At 50.0% G+C, this 9,707-nt stretch overlaps 1 protein-coding gene across 4 annotated transcripts in view; it reads right to left on the bottom strand.

Moving 5' to 3' along the window:
• Positions 1-9,707, bottom strand: part of ACOT11 (acyl-CoA thioesterase 11) — a 58,526-nt gene that overhangs the window by 41,754 nt on the left and 7,065 nt on the right. Inside the window, exon 1 of one of the 4 annotated variants that reach the window (XM_037729887.1) lies at positions 3,994-4,045. The exons of the other annotated variants lie outside the window; for them this stretch is intronic. The gene's annotated coding sequence lies outside the window, so the exon portion shown is untranslated. Of the gene's footprint in view, positions 1-3,993; positions 4,046-9,707 lie in introns of those variants that run through there. 4 annotated transcript variants of the gene reach the window in all.

Below are 9,707 nucleotides of genomic sequence, written 5' to 3'. Positions count from 1 at the left end.
AAAAAAAAAAAAAAAAAAAAAAAGCCAAGGTGTTGTAGAAAGACCCAGGAAACCATTCTAGTGAGGAAGGGCCTACACAGGCCCCACGGGTAAGTGCTGTGACCGGCCAGGTGGCCTTTGCAGAGCAGTGGGGGTCAGGTGGAGCCTTTCAGCCCTGGGCCATGCCAATGGCACTTGCTTTCCCTCCTGGCACTGCCAGTTGAACACATGCTCTCTCTACCAAGACAGAGTTCATTGGTTCACAGTTCATTTCAGCTGAGAATCAAGATGTTGAACGGGACAGAGTCTATGGCACTCCTTGAGGCCTCCCACAGACATCCACACATGGTCTAAGCAGACTCCACAGCTGCTGGGAAGCCTTTGCATTTCGCAGGCCCCCAAGAGGCTCAAGACATCTCATGAGGCAAATGGATTATTGGAATAGAAGGCAATGATCACTAGAAACCAGCTCGGGTTCACTGCGTACAATGCATGCCGGGCACACAGGAGTAGACCACTGGTTAGGAATGGACATATTTTGCATATTTTGCATTTGCATAGACCCAGAACATTGTAAGTGCTCAGTGGGGCCTGGGAGCTGACTCCAGCTAGGTACCACAAGTAGTACCACATGTACCTGCTCCATTCAACATGTGATCAAATGGCTTACCTGAAGATACACCTGGTCCTCGATGGCCACTTGTAAGGTTGTAACATATAAACTTAAAACCAAGCAGATGAAAATGAAAAAGACTCATTCTGTCAACCTGCATTTAAGCTTTTCGGTTGCTATCACTTTTTTAAGTTGTATGCATGCTGGGGTGGGTCTAGATTAATAGTTGTTTAAGGGAAAACAGCCTTACTATTTCATCTGTCCACAAACCCAACAAAGACAATTAAATGGGCACCCTGTGGCTGCTGAAGTCCTCACTTGTGATGAGGGGTGAGGGGGGTGACCGAATGACTCAATGGCAGGGAGGAGACAGCCTGAGGCTGGGACTTGGTAGGCAGCATGAGCCCCAATACTGTGAAGCGGGGAACAAGGAGTGACTCAGGATGACAACCAAGCTATCGGAGGGACAATGAGGGGGCCAGGCTGCGTGTGGCCTAGGCGTCAGGCCTCCAGCTGCAAATCCATGGGCTGGCTGGATCAGAGGACAGAACGAAGCCTAGTAAAGTGTAAAACCAAGACCTCAAAGGGGTGGACAAGGTTAGGAAGGGGCGGATTCTGGCTGGGAATCAACATTGATCTTTTTAAAAACTCCCACTGCCAGACACAGTGGCTCACACCTGTAATCCCAGCACTTTGGGAGGCTGAGGTGGGCAGATCACCTGAGGCCTGGAGTTCAAGACCAGCCTGGCCAACATAGTGAAACCCTGTCTCTACTAAAAATACAAAATTAGCCAGGCATGGTGGCACACGACTATGATCCCAGCTACTCAGGAGGCCGAGGCAGGAGAATCACTTGAATCCGGGAGGCAGAGGTTGCAGTGAGCCAAGATCGTGCCATTGCACTCCAGCCTGGGAAACAGGACGAGACTCCGTCTCAAAAAATATATATATATATATATAAAGAGGGAAACCAAGGAACTCAGGCCTGGAGCTCACTGGAGAAGAGATTACACCTGGAGACACTAACATAGATGGGTATTTAAGATACACAGGATTTTGAGACCTTGTGGTAAATGAAAGAAGGTTGCCCATTTTTTGCTACTCCTCCTCCTCTTAAATCTGAGTCACTTTTAGTGACATTTTAACAGTGACTCTGAGACTAGAACACGACACACCTTGCAGCTTCCCCCCAGGCCTCTTAGAACTCTTGCTCTGGTAGAACCAGCTGCCAAGTAGGAAATCTAACTATCCCAAGACCATCATATTGAAAAGGCCACACGTGGGTGCTCCAAATGACAGTCCTAGCTAAGCCCAACCTTCCAGCCATCCCCACCGAGGTGCCAGTAAAGCAATCATGGAGCCCCCAGTTCAGCCCATCCACCAGCTAAGTGCCACCAAGCAGCCCCCATCAATGCCACGTAGAGCAGAAGAACCACCCAACCCAGCCCTGCCAGAATTCCTGACCCACAAAATCAGAAGATGTAATAAAACAGTTGTTGCTTTAAGCTACTAAGATTCAGGATAGTTTGTTACCCAGCCACAGTAACTAGAACAGACATCATCCAAGGAGATGGTTTGACAGAAACATTCACCCTCGGCTTTTTTTTTTTTAAGACAGTCCTGCTCTGTCACCCAGGCTAGAGTGCTATGGTGCAATCTTGGCTCACTGCAATCTCTACCTCCTGGGTTCAAGTGATTCTCATGCCTCAGCCACCCAAGTAACTGGGATTACAGGTATGTGCCACCATGCCTGGCTAATTTTTGTATTTTTAGTAGAGATGGCGTTTCACCATGTTGGTCAGGCTGGTCTCGAACTCTTGACCTTAAGTGATCCACCCACCTCAGCCTCCCAAAGTGCTGGGATTACAGGTGTGAGCCACTGCGCCTGTTTAGAGGGCTGCAAAGGAGACTGTGAGGAAGCAATCAGTAAGGTGGGAGGACCCCAGGAGAGTCTGGGTCTCCAGAGGGAAGGGGGCCCTCCTGGTGCATGAGCTCTAAGTCAAGGCAAATGGGGAAACAAGCTATCACTGATTTTTGACAGGAAGGAAGGAGGGAGGGAAGGGGAAGAGAAGAGTCCAGTTAGAGTGAATTAGGGAAACGCTGAGAGGTAATGCAGTGGGAACAGAGAAAACTCTTTCCAAACTTTGTGTGGGAAAAGGGTGCAAAGAAACAAGGTAGCAGATGGAAGGGGTTTTGTTTGCCTAGAGGCTGGGAGAGACTAGAGCTGGTTTGTTCATCTGGTCCCGGGACAGATCCTGTAGGCGGCAGCCCACTGAAACAAAGAGCTTTCTACAGGACAGAGCTGTCCAAGAACTGCCTTCGCAGAAGCTCAAAGATCCTTTTCCGGAAATCTATGACTGCTATTTATCATGCACCTACTGTATGCAAGGTCTCGTTCTTGTGGGCTCTTTAATTCTCACTCTGAAGCAGGAAACCTCATTCCTTATTTTATAGATGAGACAAAGGAAATGGACAGGGAACAAGGAAAGGGCCACCCATGCACTCCTGGCCAGTAAAAAGCAAAGAGGAGATTGCACCTGGGTCCTTCTGACTCCAGAGCCTAGCAGGACTGCAGCAGAGGGGATGTCGGCTGGAGAGAGATCAGGTCACCCAACAACTGAGACTTCTGATACACAGGCTGGGACTTTGGACACCCTGGCTCAGTTGCCTCCCGCACTCCTACCTTCTGTGCAACAGAGCCCGTGGGAAAAGGGCTCACTGGAGAAGTGGCTTCTGACCTGAGGATTCCACCTGGGCAGCGGGGTCTGCCAGGTAAACAGTATCACTGCCTCCACTCCCCATCCAGAGGGCCTGCCTTCCTGTTTGCCCAGCCGAGAACCAGTCTGCACAGACACACCTTCTCCTTGCCTTGCTGCCTGGAAGCTCTAATTCAGTCATCAAAAGCGAGGGGAGGGTGGGGACCAAGTAAACTCAGAGACCTGGGAGGGCCTGGGGTGGCGTGGGGGGAAGAGGGTGCCGAGAGGCAGGGGTGCTTTTCCCCTTGGGCTCTCTTCAGAGAGGGTTCCTCCCCTGCCTGCAAAGTTATTTAATGCTTGGGCCCCTTCCTCTCCCATGTTCGCCCTGCTCTCAAAGCCTGTAGGCACACCTACAGATCTGATCTCTTAACACGCTTTCTCTGTAATGCCTGCCATGGCATTATGCTACCTGGCATTAAGCAGGCTCCAGTGAGAGGGACCATTACCACCCCCCACATCCCTGTGTTATGAATGAGGAAGCTGAGGCTGGGGAAGAGAGCCGGTCAAGAACCAGCCAGAGTCTTCCGGCTTCAGACCTCCCACTCATCCCTCCCACCACTCCGAGGCTGTATCCCTGGAGGAGAAAAAGATGAATTGGGTCCCTCCACACCCTCCCTAAAGGATCAAAAGAAAACTCAGACCCACCTGCTTCAGCTCAGCCCAGGTGTGGAGCTGGAAACCAGAGGCTGCTTAAGGGAGGCATAGGGCCACTCCCCTTCCGACCTCTGACCCAGTCCAGGTCTGGGACATGGCCACACCTGGGCAGGGCCACACCCTCAGGGCAGATCACAGCCTACTGTAGAGGACAATGCCAAGGAGTGGAGAAACCTGAGATTCCCCACCCCAGCAAGCAACCTGACCGTCAGCCTCTCTGGGTCACAGCCCAGGTGCTGTTAGCCAAGCGCCGACCCACCACGCTTCCGAATAACAGACGAGGTAAAGCTGCACACAGCTCTCTTTTTTTCCCTTTTTTCTTTTGAAGACAGGGTGTTGTTCTGTCACCCAGGCTGGAGTGCAGTGGCGCCATCATGGCTCACTCCAGCCTCTACCTCCCAAGCTCAAGCAATCCTCCCACCTCAGCCCCTTGAGTAGCCGAGTAGCTGAGACTACAGGCACGCACCACCACACCTGGCTACTTTTTTTTTCTTGAGATGGAGTCTCGCTTTGTTGCCCAGGCTGGAGTGCAGTGGAACAGTCAGCTCACTGCCACCTCTGCCTCCCAGGTTCAACCGATTCTCCTGCCTCAGCCTCCCAAATAGCTGGGATTACTGGCACGAGCCTCCATGCCCAAAGTGCTGGGATTACAGACCTCAGCCTCCACACCAAGCCTAATTTTTTACATTTCATTTTTAGTAAGACAAAGTCCATGTTGCCAAGGATGGTCTGGAACTCCTGGGCTCAAGGGATCCTCCTGCCTCGGCCTCCCAAAGTGCTGGGACCATAGGCATGAGCCACTTCGCCTGGCCCATGGAGCTTTCTAGACAGTAAAATAATACACACATATGGTAATAAGAAACTCCTTTAGGACAAGGGCTGTGTCTCATGTGTCTCTGGAATCCTGGTGCATCCTTACTAAGCACCTACTAAGTTTCAGGCCTTTCTATATATTATATAAAATTGCTTTGTATCCAAAATATTGTCCATCCTCACCAAAACTCTGTGAGGGGCAATTATTCCTCCTGCACAGAAAAGGGCACTGAGGCTTGGGTTATAAAAGACTTGTCCAAGGGCACTCTGCCTGTGAGCGATGGAGCTGAGATTTTGCTTTTCTCAATACCAAAGCTTGCTCTTTTTTTTTTTTTTTTTTTTTGAGACAGAGTCTCATTCTGTCACCAAGGCTGGAGTGCAAATGGAGCAATCTTGGCTCACTGCAACCTCTGCCGCCCAGGTTCAAGCCATTCTCCTGCCTCAGCCTCCGGAGTAGCTGAGATTACAGGCACCTTCCACTGCGCCTGGCTAATTTTTGTATTTTTAGTAGAGACAGGGTTTCACCATCTTGGCCAGGCTGGTCTCGGACTTCTGACCTCGTGATCCACCCGCCTCAGCCTCCCAAGGTGCTGGGATTACAGGCATGAATGAGCCACTCCACCCAGCCCCAAAGCTCTTTCTACTCACTGGACTGCCTCTCCAAAAGATGCTTAAACCAGGTGCAGTGGCTGACACCTATAATCCCAGCACTTTCAGAGGCCAAGGCAGAAGGATCACTTGAGGCCAGGAGTTCAGGACCAGCCTGGGCAACATGACGAAACCCCATCTCTAGAAGAAATTTTCTTTTTTTAATTAGCTGAGTATCCAGGCATGGTGGCTCACACCTTTAATCCCAGCACTTTGGGAGGCCAAGGTGGGCAGATTGCCTGAGGTCAGGAGTTTTAGACCAGCCTGGTCAACATGATGAAACCCCATCTCTATTAAAATACAAAAATTAGCCAGGCATGGTGGCAGGCGCCTATAATCCCAGTTACTCGGGAGGATGAAGAAGGAGAACTGCCTGAACCCAAGAGGCAGAGGTTGCAGTGAGCCAAGATCACACCACTACACTCCAGCCTGGGCAACAGAGTGAGACTCTGTCTCAAAAAAAAAAAAAAAAATTAGCCAAGCGTAGTTGACACGTTGTTCTTTTGGTCACTAGGTCAGGTATATGTCTGTAGTACCAGTTACTTGAGAGGCTGAGATGACAAACTACAGCAGGAAGATCACTTAAGCCCAGGAGCTCAAGGCTGCGGTGAGCTATGATCGCACCACTGCAAAACAAGGCAAGACCTTGTCTGGAGAAAACAAAAACAGATGCTTAATAATTCATGTCCACTGACATCAATTAGTTAATGTATCATTTGCTGAGGACAAATTATTACTACTGAAGACGCCCTAGGCAGGATACACATATTACATGGACAAGGGGGTCAGGGAGGGTGCCCTTAATTCCCTCCTCATTCCTCTGTGGACCTGGCTCCTTCACACCTCTCACATACAGGTGCCTCTGCCTAGATCATGCTTCTTAACCCAGAAAAGCTTTTAGGGCCAGCCTAACTCATCACCTCCTCCAGGGAGCCCACCCTGACCAGTGGGCTGGTGAGGGGCTATCTTGGTGCTTCCCTCTGTCACATCCTTGCTCTCTCTGACTCTCCATCAACCTGAGGGCATCTGAGGACAGGTCTAATCTGGCTCATCCCTATGTCCCCAAAGTGTCAGACTCTGGCTTGCCCCAGACCATCGCTGCCCAAATGTCACCTCCTACTTGCAAAGCTGCCCCTGGGAATGGCAGGAGCACACAGGCCTGCAGCCAGGGAGCTGGCAGAGGACCCAGCCAGCAGCACCATCTGTCCCTGGAGCCACGGGACAGAGCAGGCATAAGGCAGAGGTGTCGGTTCCTTGGCTCAGCCAGGTCAGCCTAGGACAAGGAGAAAAGCCACAGCACAGAGGGCCCCTGCCTCGCTGGAGCTTGAGGTCAGACAAGGCTTTGAATTCTCCAACTAGACCAAAGTGGCTTCATACCAGAGCCTTGGTTTTCTAATTTGTAAAGCCAGATAAATACCAGCAGCCTTACAAAGCTGTTGGGAAGTTTAAATATGCCTGACACTTAGCAGGTCCTCAACAGAAAAGTTCGCTTTCACTATCTCATCTGGCCAACTGACCCTGCCATTGAACCACTGAGAAAGCTGAAGTTAACAACAAAAAAAAGGAACAAATATTCACCATGGCCAATTATGTGCCAAGTTCTACATTTTCAACATCTCTAATCCTGCCAACAATTTGGCATGACCTGCAGGGAGAGACCTGGTTCATATGAGGAAACGGATGCCCGCAGAGTTGAGGTGAGTTAGTGCCTCTAAGGCAGGACCCTTTTGGTCGTCTGGCCGAGCAATGAGCAGCTCTCCAAAGGCTCCCAGGATGCCAGCTTGGCCCCGCTCCAGCCCAGGCACAGGTGAGGGGCAGTGGGCAGCCTCCCTCAACCCTGAGGTGTGGGGGGCGGGGTCACCTCAGCTTGGGACCCTGAATTTACACTGTCAGTGTGTGAGGGTGAGCAGAGGAGGCTGGGATGGGGTGGGCCCACGTGTAACAGTGAGGCCACTTTCTGGGTGAACAGAAGTTCCAGATACCCCCCTAGCCAAGACAAGGGCTGGAAAAGGGGACCCAGTCTAGCAGACTCAGGGAGCTCTGAGTCTCTTGTCAGCTATGCGAACCCAGGCACATCACCTCACCTTCTCTGTGCCCCATCTATCCTGGGGGCTGAGCCTTTCACCCACTTCCCTGTTGTGAGGAGTCGGGGTGAATGGGGAGGCAGCTGAGACCTTCAAGGTGCTGGCCACATAGAGAAGAGGAACCAAGATGATGTGTTTTCCTGGGTCGGTGAGCCCAGCGTGCAGGGACTGCATACCTTGGCACTAATCCTGAGGACCAGAGAGCGCTCATGGCTCTCACAGGTAGACAGGACAAAACAACTCACGGCGCTTGAAAGCCCAAACTCAGCCTGCAAGGCCTGGACCCCCAGCCTGCAGGTCCTGAAAGCCTCCCCTCAGCCTCTGCCAGCTGTTCCCTTTGCTTCCTCCACTCCAAGCAGAGTGAGGAGTGAGCAACAGGGGCTGCTGGGCCCCTATTCAGCTGCTCAGATGCATCAAGCTCACCCCAACCTTGGAGCCTGCAAATGGATGCTGTCCCCTTGGCAAATGGAAGAGCTGGAATGCTCTTCCCCTAGACCTCACCCAGGCTGCCTTCTCAGCTGCTAGGTTTCTGCTCAGCTGTCATCCGCTCAGACAGCTCTCCCTCGACCCCCTTATCATTCTCTCACAGTTCCTTGTTCTCCAGACCGTCTCAATTTAATACCAGCAATGCTACTTACTGGCTGTGTGACCTCAGGCGAATTACTTAACCTGTCTCTTTCAGTTTCATCTTTAATACAGGCACAATTACCCACTTCACAGAGTTGTTAAAAGGAATAAATGAGTTAATGCAGGCATGGCATACAGCTAGCACTTGTGTGGCATTTACTCTCACTGCTACTATTCACAGCACTTACTGCAGATTTTCATCACTGCTGATTTGAATAGCTTCTCCCTATCTCTCCTGCACTAGCTGTCAGCTCCAGGAGACAGGCTGCATTGCCTGCTACCTGTTAATCCCCCAGTACAGTGAGTCCCTGTGGAGGGAACAAGTGAAGTGTGTACCACATCCTGAGGAAGCATCATTAACTCTAGGGACAGGCAAGATGAGGACTCAAAGGGAAAATGATAGCTGAGCTGGGTTTTGAAGGATGAAGAAGAGTCCTCCACTGAACAGGAGGACTTTTCATGTAAGACCTAGAATAAAACAAAGATGCCCTCTTTCACCAATTATATCCAACGTAGTACTGGAAGTTCTAGCCAGAGCAATTAGGCAAGAGAGAGAAATGAAGGGCATCCAAATTGGAAAGAAGGAAGTCAAATTGTCCCTATTTGCAGATGTCATAATCCTATATACAGAAAACCCTAAAGACTCCACTAAAACTAGTAGGAAAAAAAACTGGTAGGAATAATAAATTCAGTAAAGTTGCAGGATACAAAATCAACATACAAAAGTCAGTAGTCTTTCTATATGCTAATAGCAAACTATCTGAAAAAGAAATCTGGAAAGCAATCCCATTTACAATAGCTACCAAGAAAATAAAATACCTGAGAATAAATTTAACCAAGGAGGTTAAAAGCCAGGAGTGGTGGCTCATGCCTGTAATTCCAGCTACTCAGGAGGCTGAGGTGGGAGGATTGCTTGAGCTCAAGCTTTTTAGACTAGCCTGGGCAACACAGCAAGACTCTATCTCTTAAAAAAACAAATTTTCAGTGTGCACATGGGTAAATAAAAAGTAAATTTTTAAAAAAAAATTAAAAAAAAAAAAATAGCCAGGTGTGGTGGCACATGCCTGTATTCTCAGTCTACTCATTCTACTTGGGAGGCTGAGGTGGAAGGATCGTTTGAGCCCAGGAATTCATAGCTGCAGTGAGCGATGATCATACCACTGCACTCCAACCTGGGCAACAGAGGGAAATAAGGTCTCTTACAAAATAAATAAAGGAGATAAAAGATCTCTACAATGAAGGCCAGGTGCGGTGGCTCCCATCTGTAATCTCAGCACTTTGGGAGGCCAAAGTGGGTAGATCACCTGAGGTCAAGAGCTCAAGACCAGCCTGGCTAACATGGTGAAACTCTCTCTACTAAAAATACAAAAATTAGCCAGGTGTGGTGGCATATACCTGTAATCTCAGCTATTCAGGGGGCTAAGGCAGGATAAGCACTTGAACCCAGAAAGCAGAGGTTGCAGTGAGCTGAGTCAAGATCGCACCGCTGTGCTCCAGCCTGGGCAACACAGTGAGACTCAGTCTCAAAAAAAA

Source organism: Cebus imitator, unplaced genomic scaffold, assembly GCF_001604975.1.
Source record: "Cebus imitator isolate Cc_AM_T3 unplaced genomic scaffold, Cebus_imitator-1.0 Scaffold322, whole genome shotgun sequence".
Classification (NCBI taxonomy): Eukaryota; Metazoa; Chordata; class Mammalia; order Primates; family Cebidae; genus Cebus; species Cebus imitator.
This window is presented reverse-complemented; position numbering and strand designations above follow the sequence as displayed.